The following is a 15,227-nucleotide window of genomic DNA, read 5'->3' on the forward strand; positions in this document are numbered from 1 at the left end:
TTGTTTTGTCTGTACTCAAAAGTAAGTATTTTAATGGAAAACCAAGAACACTTATAAAAGTATACAGATTTGCTACAATCTAGGACTTAGAATACATATAAAAACAGACGTAGCATTAAAACCACTGCAGAATTAAAACCATTAATTATCTAACTGGCATCAGTCAATGGGTGGGATATACTAAGCAGAAAATCAAGCAGTCAGTTCTTAATGATTTGCTGGAAGCAATAAAAAAAATAGTCAAACCTAAGGATATGTGTAAATTGAATTGAAGAAAACAAAATGTGATACTGAGATAAATGGGTTAGGGCTAGAGATGAGCGGTGTTCGACTAGAACTGTTCGCCAATCTCAAATTCGAGCTGTTTTGGGCGGTGTTCGAGTCGTTTGACGAACGCGAACGATTTGCAAAAAATTCAGCTGTTCGAAGTTATGTTCGATAACTGTTCGTGCACCAAAAGCGTGTCCTGCATGTCTGGCGCTATTTAGAGCAGCAATCATGCAGGGATTGTCTGCCACTCACTGTAATGCCACAGCCATGGTGGTTGTGGCATTACAGTGGTTGCCCAAATCGATGGGAACAGTGCTCACAGTGAAACATGAAAAGCCGGCAATTCAGCAGCGGCATACACCGGTACCCGACAATTTAGAACAGAAAGAATAGAGTATCACATATAGATTAGATAGAAACATGTCAGTCACATATATAAGAAGTACAGTGACAGTGTTGGTTACTGTACTTGTCATTTAGTGTTAAAGGATTTATTAAAAAAATAATAGTGTTTTCATGCACCGTCTCTTTAAAAAAAGCCGTCCGGCAATTCAGCATCGGTACCCGACAATTTATAACAGAAAGAATAGAGAATCACACGTAGATTAGATAGATAGAAACATGTCAGTCACATATATAAGAAGTACAGTGACAGTGTTGATTACTGTACTTGTCATTTAGTGTTAAAATAAAGGATTTTTTTAAAAAAAAATTGGCGTGGGGTTCCCCGTAATTTTAGTCTCTAGCGGAGGTTAAGCAGACGGTTGGTCAGATGTTTGAAGCCTGAGAAGGGGGTAATACCCATGGAGCTTCCCAGGCTACTAATATCCGCCCCCAGCTGAATACCTAGCCTTTACTAGCTACTAAAATGGGGGACCCCAAAAAAAATGACGTGGGGTCCCCCCTATTTTAATAGCTAGCAAAGGCTAGGCAGACAGCTGGGGGCTGATATTAATAGCCCAGGAAGGGTGCCATGAATATTGGCCCCCTCCCAGGCTAGAAACACCAGCCATCAGCCGCCATAGAAATGGCGCATCCATAGGATGCGCCAATTCTGGCACTTAGCCTCGCTCTTCTCACTGCTCTGTAGCGGTGGCAGTGGGGTAATAGGGCTGGGGTTGATGTCAGCTTATAATGCCAGCTGACATCAAGCCCAGGTTAGTAATGGAGAGGCGTCTATAAGACACCCCCAATACTAACCCCATAGTCAAAGTTAAAAAAAAAAACACATTATCATCTTCTGCCAAGTCTGGACCTCAGACTTGGCCGAAGGTTCACCTTCCAACAAGACAATGACCCTAAGCACACAGCTAAAATAACAAAGGAGTGGCTTCAGAACAACTCTGTGACTATTCTTGACTGGCCCAGCCAGAGCCCTGACCTAAACCCAATTGAGCATCTCTGGAGAGACCTGAAAATGGCTTTCCACCAACGTTCACCATCCAACCTGACGGAACTGCAGAGGATCTGAAAGGAAGGATGGCAGAGGATTTCCAAATCCAGGTGTGAAAAACTTGTTTCATCATTCCCAAGAAGACTCATGGTTGTACTAGCTCAAAAGGCTGCTTCTACTCAATACTGAGCAAAGGGTCTGAATACTTATGACCATGTGATATTTCAGTTTTTCTTTTTTAATAAATTTGCAAAAAATTCTACATTTCTGTTTCAGTCAAGATGGGGTGCAGAGTGTACTTTAATGAGAAAAAAAATGAACTTTTTAGAATTTACAAAATGGCTGCAATGAAACAAAGAGTGAAAAATTTAAAGGGGTCTGAATACTTTCCGTACGCACTGTACATATACAGTGCATTGTGAAAGTGTTTGGCCCCCTTGAACTTTTCTACCTTTTGCCACATTTCTGGCTTCAAACATAATGATATAAAATTCTAATTTTTTGGCCAAGAATCAACAACAAGTGGGACACAATCGTGAAGTGGAATGAAATTTATTGGATATTTTAAACTTTTTTAACCAATTAAAAACTGAAAAGTGGGGCGTGCAATATTATTCGGCCCCTTTACTTTCAGTGCAGCAAACTCACTCCAGAAGTTCAATGAGGATCTCTGAATGATCCAGTATTGTCTTAAATGACTGGTAATGATAAATAGAATCCACCTGTGTGTAATCAAGTCTCCGTATAAATGCACATGCTCTGTGATAGTCTCAGGGTTCTGTTTCAAGTGCAGAGAGCATCATGAAGACCAAGGAACACACCAGGCAGGTCCGAGATATTGTTGTTGCGAAGTTTAAAGCCGAATTTGGATACAAAAAGATTTCCCAAGTTTTAAATATCTCAAGGAGCACTGTGCAAGCGATCATATTGAAATGGAAGGAGTAATAGACCACTGCCAATCTACCAAGACCTGGCCGTCCCTCTAAACTTTAATCTCGAACAAGGAGAAGACTGATCAGAGATGCAGCCAAAAGGCCCATGATCACTCTGGATGAACTGCAGAGATCTACAGCTGAGGTTGGAGAGTCTGTCCATAGGACAACAATCAGTCGTACACTGCGGAAATCTGGCCTTTATGGAAGAGTGGTAAGAAGAAAGCCATTTCTCAAAGATATCCATAAAAAGTCTCATTTGAAGTTTGCCACAAGCCACCTGGGAGACACACCAAACATGTGGAATAAGGTGCTCTGGTCAGATGAAACAAAAATCGAACTTTTTGGTCACAATGCAAAACGATATGTTTGGCGTAAAAGCAACACAGCTAGTGTTGAGCGAACATGCTCGACACTGCTCGGTACTTGCCCGAGCATCACGCTACTCAGGATGTTCGGCGAGCACCGAGCATTTCTGGGTTACTTGGGCGGGAGCTCGGGTCTCCGCCCTGCATGTTTGGCGCTCTTTACAGAGCCAATGAACATGCAGGGATTGCCAGCCAGTCACTGTAATGCTGAAGCCATGTTGGTTGTGGGCATTACAGTGATTAGCTGGCCGCACAGCGTCACCTCGAGTATTTAAAACGGGGCGCCGCCATCTTGGACACAGTCGCTCCGGATTAGACAGTATAGGGACAGCGCTGGGAGAGGGATATATCCTGCAAAATAGTTAGTGTAGGGTCTGTAAAGGCTGCCAGAACAAACAAACAGTCCTTTTCAGGACTAATATCCATCCCAGATACCAGGCAGGCAGGCTGTATAGGAGACACAGTGGTTATACCACCAAACGCTGCATTACAGTCCTGTGTGCTCCTGTTGCTGAAATTGCTGGACTTAGCACCAGGTGTCGGGGGCCAGGAAAAATCCTTTTTTTTCAATCTAAATCCTCCTTTTTTTTTCCTCCTTCACACTGTACAAATACCCGTCTTATTAACCTTTTGGTGTGTCCCCCCCCCCCCCCCACAAAAAAGCGTGTCTCTGATTTTTCAGACACAAATATAACTGTTGAAAATAGTCTGGTGTAGGCTAGAGAAACAGAAGTGTTGTTTTGCACTTCCACGGTTCAAACCTCTGTATTATCCATTTTGGGCCATTTGTATCTAAAAAAAAAAAACAGTTTGAGTGTGTCGCTCACTGTTCAGCCGCAAATATCTCTATTTAAAAAAGTGTGGTATACCCCAATAAACAATAACTGTGGTTTTGACATCCCATGGTAAAAAATCTCTATTATTCAGCTTTTGGTAGTTTTTTCCGTAAAGAAAAACGGTAGTGTCTCCTGACTGTTGTGACACAAAAATATATCTGTTGAAAATAGTCTTGTGTAGGCCCGACATCCCAGTGTGGTTTCGCAGTTCCACGGGTCAAATCGCTGTACTATCCAGTTTTGGGCCTTTGGTATCTAAAAAAAAAAGCAGTTTGAGTGTGTCGCTCACTGTTCAGCCGCAAATATCTCTATTTAAAAAAGTGTGGTATACCCCAGTAAACAATAACTGTGGTTTTTCCTCTTCCACGGTTCTAATCTACTCTTTATTACCCTTTTTCCATTGATAGTGCAAGTGTAAGCTATTTTACTTCATTTACAATGGGCAAGGCGCGTGGCAAGGGACGTGGAAGTGGACGTTCTGGTGATGGTTCGTGCAGAGGACGGGGCCGTGGCCAAGGTGAAAATGTGCCACAACCAACAGCCACATCTTCTCGGTCCCACTTCTTGACCGAATTACTAGGGAAGCACAGAACAACACCAGTATTGAGAACTGATCAGTGTGAACAGGTTATTAATTGGATAGCAGATAATACTTCCAGTTACCTGGGCACCACCACCTCCGGTCTGTCTTCCACACGGTCAGCTCTTAGTAGCCGTGAGTCTCGACCGCATACTCCTCCTCACCCTGATGCTCCTTCCTCCCACCATGCCGAGTGTCGTGAGACAGCAAGTGATCCCACACTTGGACACTCTGAAGAGCTGTTCACTGGTCCATTTCCATATTTGGGCCCCTCGCCTGATACGCTTGAAGTGGTGGAAGAGGAGATCCCATGTTGCGATGCCCAAATATTTGAACAGCCACGGCCACAGGAAGTCGACGTTGGCAATCTGTCACAAGAGGTGGACGATGACGAGACACAATTGCCAGGAAGTGAGGAGGAGGATCGTGGTGCGCAAGTGTAAGAGGAGGAGGTGGTGGATGATCTAGTAACTGACCCAACGTGGAAGGAGGACATGCAGAGTGAGGCCAGCAGCACACATGGGGAGGGAGGCAGAGTACCCCAACAGGCAGGAAGAAGCAGTGTGGTGGCCGCAGACAGAAGGCAGGCAACTGTTCCCCGTAACACCAACACGAGGGACGTTGCCAGTACAAGCGATAGGTCTTCCAGAGTCTGGAATTTTTTTAAAGACTCTGCTGATAACCCCAAAAAGGCCATATGTTCCACCTGCATTGCCAGCATCAGCAGGGGTGACAAAACTACCAGCCTGACCACCACCAGCATGATCAGGCACATGGCAGCAAAGCACCCGACTTTGTGGGGCGAAACCCAGGGTCCACGACCAGTGTCAGCGGGTGTCCCACTGCTTCTTCCACTGTTGTGCGTGCAATAGAACCCCCTGTTGTGTGTGCAAGGCAATCCCCTGTCCATACTGCATGTAAAGATGCCCCCTCCTCTCAGTCTTCACTTGTTATGGCAGTTTCTCAAGAAACAGCATCAACGTCCACATCCACGTCCCACCGCAGCGTTCAATTGTCCATATCCCAGACCTTTGAACGAAAGCGGAAATTTGCAGCTAACGCCCCACAGGCCACAGTCCTAAATTCGCACATTTCACGACTGCTTGCATTGGAAATGCTGCCTTTTAGGCTGGTGGAGACGGAATCCTTCCGCAATCTTATGGCGGTGGCCGTCCCTCGGTACTCGGTCCCCAGCCGACACTATTTTGCCCGGTGTGCCATCCCCGCACTACACAAGCACGTGTCCCAAAGCATCTGCCGTGCCCTCAACAACGCAGTTACTGGGAGAGTCCACCTGACAACGGACACGTGGACAAGTGCTTGTGGCCAGGGACGGTACATCTCTCTGACGGCACACTGGGTAAACATAGTGGAAGCCGGGAACCAGTTGGACCTTGGGACGGAACAGATCCTCCCCACACCGAGGATTGCGGGCCCTATGTCAGTCAGAGTTGCCCCCACAGTGTACAGCTCCTGCGCATTCTCCTCCTCCTCATGGTCAGCCTCCATCTCAGATATCACCACATCAGTTACAAGCTGGAAGCATTGCAGTACTGCCTCCGCCAAGCGGCAACAGGCTGTGCTGAAACTCATAAGCTTAGGTGATAAACCTCACACTGCTTGTGAGTTGTGGACAGCTGTGAAAGAGCAGGCAGATCTGTGGCTGAGACCGCTGAACCTACATCCCGGCATGGTCGTGTGTGACAATGGCCGTAACCTGGTGGCTCTGAGGCGAGGTGAGATCACACACGTACCATGCCTGGCTCATGTGCTTAACCTCGTGGTTCAGCGGTTTCTTAAATCGTACCCTGAGTTGCCAGATCTGCTCGTGAAAGTACGCCGCCTGTCAGCTCATTTTCGCAAGTCGGCTACAGCTTCCGCCGCCCTTGCTGTGTTGCAGCAGCGTTTGCAGCTTCCGGCACACCGACTGGTGTGTGATGTCCCCACACGTTGGAACTCTACCCTCCACATGTTGCAAAGGATTTGTGAGCAGAAGAGAGCAGTTGTGGAGTACCAGCTGCAACAAGGCCGTCGATATTCAGGTCAGACTCCACACATAAGACCTCAGGAGTGAACCTGGATGTCTGACATATGTACCATCCTGACAAACTTTGAGGAGGCCACCAAGATGGTGAGTGGCGATGACGCCATCATTAGTGTCAGCATCCCACTTGTCTGTCTTTTGCAACGCTCTCTGCAGAGAATTAAAGAGGAGGCATTGCAGCCAGAGTATGATGAGAAGGATCAAGAAGCCGTAGCGGGCGATTAAACACAGCCCAGCCTCATCTCATCCCAACGTGCATTGGGGGACAATGAGGGAGAGGAGGAGGAGGAGGAAGAACAGGAGCTGCTATCATGCGTTGTAGATGGTAGTACCTGTACAAGTGTCATACCGTCGGTTCAGCATGGGGGGAGGAGGAAGAGGAGGAGGAGGAGGAGAGCATGGTCAGTCGTCATCTTGGTGAGGACACGGAAATCTTGCCCGTTACCAGTCTGGCACGCATGGCTGACTTTATGTTATGCTGCCTTAACCGTGACCCTCGCGTTGTCAAAATGTTGGGTGACAGTCATTACTGGTTGGTGACACTTGTAGACCCCTGCTACAAGGAGAACTTTCACTCTCTTATTCCTGAGGTGGAGAGGTCTACAAAAATGGGGCAATACCAGAAGGCCCTTGCTGCAGAACTCTTAAAAAAATTCCCATCTGAACACGCTAGCGGCAGAGGTCACAGTTCGTTGCCCAACCAAGGCGTACAGGCGAGAGAGATGCAACTCCAATCCAGCAGAGGCAGGGGAACACTGTCAACGTTCTGGGACAGTTTTCTGACACCCGCCCAGCTTACAGGCCCTGAGGCGCGGGGTACTCTCACAAGGAGTGGAAAGTTTCAAAAGATGGTGAGGGAGTACCTTGCCGATCGTACCAGCGTCCTCCGTGATTCCTCTGTGCCTTTTAATTATTGGGTATCCAAGCTGGACACTTGGAATGAACTCGCTCTGTACGCCTTGGAGGTCCTGGCCTGCCCTGCCGCTAGCGTGTTATCGGAGCGTGTTTTTAGTGCCGCTGGGGGAAATATAACTGATAAGCGCACTCGCCTGTCAACTGACAATGCTGACAAGCTGACCCTTATCAAAATGAACAAGGGCTGGATTGGGCCAGACTTCTCATCACCACCAAATGACAGCAGAGTAACATAAAGTCAAATCCACTGTGTTATTTCGGGAGGTGTATTCACATGCACCGCTTCACACCCACACATGGGTATACGCTTCCTCGTTTCGGCTGTTTAATCTTCTTCTCCTTTTGCTCAGCCTCCACCACCACTATAATACCAGGGTGCCAGCATTGCAAGTTCCTCCGTCCTTATTTTTGGCAGCCTTTGCTTGCAAGGCATAAGCAAATACTATGGGACACCCACTCCCCAATAATGGGACTTATGTTTGTAATATGCTGTACTGCATGGCTCTTGTAAGGGGCATTGCAAGTTGCTCCGTCCTAATTTTTTGGCAGCTTTTGCTTGGAAAGCATAAGCAAATACTATGGGACACCCACTCCCCAATAATGGGACTTATGTTTGTAATATGCTGTACTGCATGGCTCTTGTAAGGGGCATTGCAAGTTGCTCCGTCCTAATTTTTGGCAGCTTTTGCTGGGAAAGCATAAGCAAATACCATGGACACCCACACCCCAATAATGGGACTTATGTTTGTAATATGCTGTACTGCATGGCTCTTGTAAGGGGCATTGCAAGTTGCTCCGTCCTAATTTTTGGCAGCTTTTGCTGGGAAAGCATAAGCAAATACTATGGGACACCCACTCCCCAATAATGGGACTTATGTTTGTAATATGCTGTACTGCATGGCTCTTGTAAGGGGCATTGCAAGTTGCTCCGTCCTAATTTTTGGCAGCTTTTGCTGGGAAAGCATAAGCAAATAATATGGGACACCCACTCCCCAATAATGGGACTTATGTTTGTAATGTGCTGTACTGCATGGCTCTTGTAAGGGGCATTGCAAGTTGCTCCGTCCTAATTTTTGGCAGCTTTTGCTGGGAAAGCATAAGCAAATACTATGGGACACCCACTCCCCAATAATGGGACTTATGTTTGTAATATGCTGTACTGCATGGCTCTTGTAAGGGGCATTGCAAGTTGCTCCGTCCTAATTTTTGGCAGCTTTTGCTGGGAAAGCATAAGCAGATACTATGGGACACCCACTCCCCAATAATGGGACTTATGTTTGTAATATGCTGTACTGCATGGCTCTTGTAAGGGGCATTGCAAGTTGCTCCGTCCTAATTTTTGGCAGCTTTTGCTGGGAAAGCATAAGCAAATACTATGGGACACCCACTCCCCAATAATGGGACTTATGTTTGTAATATGCTGTACTGCATGGCTCTTGTAAGGGGCATTTAAAGTTGCTCCGTCCTAATTTTTGGCAGCTTTTGCTGGGAAAGCATAAGCAAATACTATGGGACACCCACTCCCCAATAATGGGACTTATGTTTGTAGTATGCTGTGCTGCATGTGACGCGCCCCCTGGGCCGTGTGTACACGTGTGTGGGATACCTGGTGCCGGGTCTCTGGGGTCTGTAGTCTCCGTGGCGGTGACCCGATCCCGTGGCTCAGGCTGGTCAGTCTTTCTTAGGTTTTGAGGTTAATTGTCCGACTGCGCCACCCGTGGATTGCGGTCAGGGAGTACCACCGCTGCGAGGCAGACCGCTGAGGCTGGTGTTGTGTGCGCAGCATAGAATGGGATAACTCCCCTCGGGAGGAGTATAGCCTCAGGGCAGTGAGTGTGGATGATGGGGGTGATGGTGCATGAGCGCAGCAGGAATGACTCAGAGTCTTTGCAGTGCAGTTCAGGGTCTTTACTGATGATTATAAGGTAGACCCTCCCGGGAGTACTGGTTAGCATAAGAGGCCTGGTCAGTCTGTGAGCAAGCAGGAGTTCCCCTGGCCAGGTGGAGTTGTAGGCATCCCCGTCTGTCTGCACTCTTCCTGGCTACCTTGCTGTAAGCGGGTAGAAGTAGCCCACGTCCCTGAGTGTACCGTGTAGTGCTCACCCGTATGGCTGGTGACTTGGGGCCTTCTGTTAGCCTCCGCTCCACGACGGCGGTGCTGGTCTCTTTCTTGTGACTGAGCCTCCGGGCTTCTATGGCCAGAGGACCTGAAATCCCCTGCCGGCTGATTTCTGCTGCTGGATATATAAGTCCTCACAGCCTTGGACTCCTGTGTCCGGTTCCTATTGTCTTCTGCCAGGGCGAGCTCTGCTCAGCTTCCAGCCCCTGGTCTTTAGCTCCTAGCTCCTACAGAGCTCCTTGCTGTTACTTTCCCTTGCTCTCACTCTGACTCTGACTGTTCTCTGACTCACTCCACCCCACCCCAGATCCAGTTTATAAGGGCAGAATTCTCCCCTCCCAGGATTGGGGCAGGAGGATGTTGCATGTTTAAGGGATCCTGACCAGGAAACCTCCCACTTGCTCTCCGACGTAATATCTCTATTACTGTGGTGACCAGAACCCTGGGGTGCCACACATGGCTCTTGTAAGGGGCATTGCAGTTCCTCATAATTTTTGGAAAGCTTTCCATTCACTGCTTAGGCCAACAGTGCACGAGAGACCCAGTTGCTATAAATGGAAAAAAAGGTTTATTTAACGCCCTCTGACCTCCATGTCATTTCCAAGGGGCATTGGAATGGCTCGAAATTTTTGGTAGGCATTGCACTCACTGTATGCCCTATAACTGTGTAGCCGAACCGCTCCTTTTGTTACAGAAACATATCCTACAAGACATATCTGGTTGACTGGCCTGATATTGATGTGAATGGTCCCTGTTCCTCCTGCTCTTTCTCCTTTGCCACTACCTCATCCATCATTTATCACCTGAAGCTTTGTTTTAACGGGAGTCATAGAACTTGGATAGTAGCAGGAAAACATCCAGCAATCCTAGGAGGAGGTAGGATATGCGCCAAAACGCTGACCACCTCAGGCCTAGCCTCTACTACATACATGCGCTTGCATTACCACAAAACAAAGCAGATGCTAACTTCTATCATCCTCATCATGCTCCTCACCTTGGCACTCTCAACTCCCCTGATGGAGAAGCCAGGGCCCACCGGAGGAGTCTGATAGTCCGGTGGGCTCGGCCAATGCTGCCCTAAAGCAGGCCAGGCTAAGAAAAGTGTGGGAAAGGTTACCGGGACAAATAGGGGTGGCTGGGGACCGAGTATGGACACCCGGCCACCCCCTGGAGGCTGGGGAGCAAGCGGGGACACCCGGCCACCAGGCGGCTGGGGACTGAGTATGGATACCAGGCCGCCGACACAGCCATGGCGTGGTGGCCAGATTCCGCCTCCACATGCCTAAAAGGCCCAATTTAAAGTGCAAGCAAGCAAGCAGTATGGTATTGCAGCCTGGGTGTGGGTGGGTGGCAGGCTGCATACTTGCGCTTGCATTGCAAGGAATGGGAGAGGTACAATTGAACACTGCCCTGAGACAAGGACTTGAATGGGGATAGTTGCAAGTCTGCAACGACAGGTACAAGGTGGGAGGCATCTTCGCATGTACCATGAACAGGGGTTTGGCATGCACACACTACAGCGGAATAGGCTCTCCTTCCCACTAAATGCACTGGGGAGGGCACAGGTAATGTTTTGGTATACGCGCTTAATCTTATGTATAAGGCACACCAGGACAAATATGGGCGGCTGGGGACTGAGTATGGATACCTCGCTGCCGAAGCAGCCATGAGGTAGTGGCCAGCTTCGGCCTCCTCCAAACTAAAAGGCCCCATTTCAAGTGCAAACTAGCAGTATGGAATTGCAGTCTGGGGGTGGGTGGGTGGCAGGCTGCACACTTACACTTGCATTAAAAGAAAACATAGCAGATGCTAACTTCTGTCATCATCATCATGCTCCTCACCTTGGCACTCTCAACTCCACCGATGGAGAAGTCAGGGCCCACCGGAGGAGTCTGGTTCTCTGGTGGGCTCGTCCAATGCTGCCTAAAGCAGGCCGGGCTAAGAAAAGTGTGTGGGGGGATGTTCCAAGGAGAAATAGGGGCGGCTGGGGACCGTTTATGGACACCCGGCTGCCCCCAGGCGGCTGGGGACCGTGTGTGGACACCCGGCCGCGGGGCGGCTGGGGACCGAGTATGGACACCCGGGCGGCTGGGGACTGAGTATGGATTCCAGGCCGCCAACACAGCCATGACGTGGTGGCCAGCTTCGGCCTCCACATGCCTAAAAGGCCCAATTTCAAGTGCAAGCAAGCAAGCAGTATGGTATTGCAGCCTGGGGGTGTGTGGTTGGCAGGCTGCATACTTGAGCTTGTATTGCAAGGAATGGGGGAGGTACAATTGAACACTGCCCTGGGACTAGAACTTGCATGGGGATAGTTGCAAGTCTGCATCTTCTGATGCGGTAAGGATCACTTATGATGGGCACACTTTTAGACAGTGACCTGGGAGTCAGAGATGCTTCCAGGGGTCTTCCCCATGCTGTTCCCTTGTCTTTTCAGCACTTTATGCATGTGTCACACAGCACATGGCCAGATAAGGTTGTAAAATGTTAAAATGACATTTCACGGTGAATGCATTTGTCATAGTTGAAAGCAATACAAAAGTGCAAAAACGCATAAAAAATGCTACTTGTGAACATAGCCGAAGGTGTGGAGGAGTATTTTTGTTTTTGGTCATTTATTTTATCTTCTACACAAGTCTTTACCCTGGAAAGGATGTTCCTTAACATATTTCACAGGAAAAAAGTTTCACTTTCGTTTTTGAACGTTTTATTGTGAGCCTGTAAAAGTGGCTTAATACCTCTGACCACGTTGTTGACAGCAGTGACCTGGGGGTCAGAAATGCTTCCTGGGGCGATCCCCATGCTGTCCCCATGTCATTTGAGCACTGTCACTATCGTTTTGGGCACTTGTTAGGCTTTTAAAAGATTGCCGGGGGTGCCACCACAAAAATGCTCGAGTCTCCCATAGACTAACATTGGGCTCGTTGCTCGGGTCGAGCACCCGAGTATCACGGCGAGCTCGGCCCGAGCTTCGAGCACCCGAGCATTTTAGTGCTCGCTCAACACTAAACACAGCTCATCACCCTCAAAACACCATCCCTAGTGTCAAACATGGTGGTGGCAACATCATGGTTTGGGCCTGCTTTTCTTCAGCAGGGATAGGGAAGATGGTTAAAATTGATGGGAAGATGGACGGAGCCAAATACAGGACCATTCTGGAAGAAAACCTGTTGGAGTCTGCCAAAGACCTGAGACTGGGACAAAGATTTATCTTCCAACAAGACAATGATCCCAAACATAAAGCAAAATCTACGATGGAATGGTTCAAAAATAAACGTATCCAGGTGTTAGAATGGCCAAGTCAAAGTCCAGACCTGAATTCAATCGAGAATCTGTGGAAAGAGCTGAAAACTGCTGTTTACAAACACCCTCCATCCAACCTCAATGAGCTCGAGCTGTTTTGCAAGGAAGAATGGGCAAGAATTTCAGCCTCTCGATGTGCAAAACTGATAAAGACATACCCCAAGCGACTTGCAGCTGTAATCGTAGAAAAATGTGGCGCTACAAAGTATTAACTCAAGGGGCCGAATAATATTGCACTCCCCACTTTTCAGTTTTTAATTTGTTAAAAAAAGATTAAAATATCTTATAAATTTCATTCCACTTCACGATTGTGTCCCACTTGTTGATTCTACCAAAAAAAAAATAGAAATTAATATTTTTATGTTTGAAGCCAGAAATGTGGCAAAAGGTAGAAAAGTTCAAGGGGGCCAAATACTTTCACAATGCACTGTATGTATTCCCCACAGGGATACGTGTTTTTCAGCCCTTGCACTTAGTGCTTAGGCTTTACCAGTATAGAAATGGTAAAAAGAAAATTCTGATGCCCTTCTTTAGGTGTCTTCCTGGGTGTATTGCAGTTCCTCCTTCTAATTTTTTGGCAGCCCTTGCACTTTTTGATAGTTAGTGGGAGTCTACCTCACTGTGCGAGCTTGCGTCATAGATAGGGAAACGACATATGAAGTAAATATACATCATAGGTTGTGAAGGGGTTTTAATAAGCTCATCGGTAGCATGCTGAAGTGTGTAAGTGCATGTTCTGTGTGTTGCGCTAATAGTCGATGCTGAATAAATTGTTTTGATAATTTTGTTTATATTTTTTCACAATTTACTGACCATTAACATTAGCAAATTAGCAATGAGCAAATCTTTTGAAATTCAAATTCGCTGGATTTGCTGAAAAATTCTATTTGCAGCAAATAAATTTTCCCAAATACACATAGTTACTTGCTTCTATAACTGCTGCCCTGCTGACTTTGCTACATCCATCCTTCCAAAGATTCCTAAAGGTGTCTCGTCCTCACACTCCATGTGTCATCCTGCCAACTACACCGACGCTCTGGGCCTGTATAGTCACCCGGACCTGCTTAAGGGGTTCACTTCACCATACTGTATGAGCTGTAATATGATGAAAAAGTTTTTTATACTCAGAAATGGCACCAGTGAAAAATACATGAATTAAGTATTGTCATTATTGTATTGATTTGCAGAATAAAGTTAAATTTAACTTTACATCAAAGTTAAAATGTCAACAAACAACCGCAAAATCTGCTTTTTATCTTTTTCATCCTAAAGGACTTAATAAAAACTTAGTAATAAGTTATGTACCTGAAAATAATGCCACTAACAAATGCAAGTCATCCCACAAAAAACAAGCTATCGTACTGCTGTGTTGATGGAAAAAAAAAAAAAATTACTTTTGTAATGTGATGATGAAAAAATGTAAAAAAAAATGCTGAGTCCTAAATACTCAAAATAAGCGAGTCCTTAAGAGGTTAAAGGAAATCATTTGGCAGAATTTCACACCCAAACTATTTATATTTGCACTTAGCTCTTTCAAGTCCAACTATACCTTTACTCAGCCTGTTGATTCTTCTGTTACTGAGAAATCAGCATTAGAATGGATATGCAAGTAAGGCTGTAGATCTGAAGCCCCTGTCATGCCAGCTCTTTTCCCCACCCAACACCGCCTCCTCTTTCTTGACTGATCACTCCTTTCCCTGAAGTCATACAATATAGAGTCTGTTAATCAAGCAGGATGCGACACTGAGTGGGGAATAGAGTTGGAATGAGAGGGGCTTCAGATCTACAATAGCTCTTCAGCTTCATTCACCCCTGATGAAGAAAGGGTGAAACGTGCGTAGTGGCAGCAGGGCAGGAACATTACCAGCATTCATCTTTTAATACTTGTATACTTTATATCCATCCTATTCAATTCTATCTTACTTCTCTTTATACAGCAATAGTTAGACACTACCAGTATAACTACTACCAGACTTTTGTCTGTAGACTGCACATGATAGCACTATACTATTGATAGACACACTTTGTTTAACTGTTAGCAGTTATTACCTATACAGTACACATGTGCATCTCACTAAATTAGAATATCATCAAAAAGTTAATTTATTTCAGTTCTTCAATACAAAAAGTGAAACTCATATATTATATAGAGTCATTACAAACAGAGTGATCTATTTCAAGTGTTTATTTCTGTTAATGTTGATGATTATGACTTGCAGCCAAAGAATATACGAAAGTCATTCAATATAGAGTCTATTGGTCAAGCAGGAGGTGACGCTGAGCAGGGAATAGAGCTGGATTGACAGAGGCTTCAGATCTACAATAACTCTTCAGCCTCATTTACATAACAGTTCAAACACTGATTTCTCAGTAATGGAGGAACAGACCTGCTATATAAAGTTATTGCTGGACTTGACTTTGAAAGAGCTACATTCAGATGTAAATAATTTTGAGGATGATATCCGGA

The sequence above is a fragment of the Phyllobates terribilis genome, unplaced genomic scaffold, assembly GCF_046119375.1.
Source record: "Phyllobates terribilis strain yellow unplaced genomic scaffold, ASM4611937v1 Scaffold_3__8_contigs__length_932513732, whole genome shotgun sequence".
NCBI lineage: Eukaryota > Metazoa > Chordata > Amphibia > Anura > Dendrobatidae > Phyllobates > Phyllobates terribilis.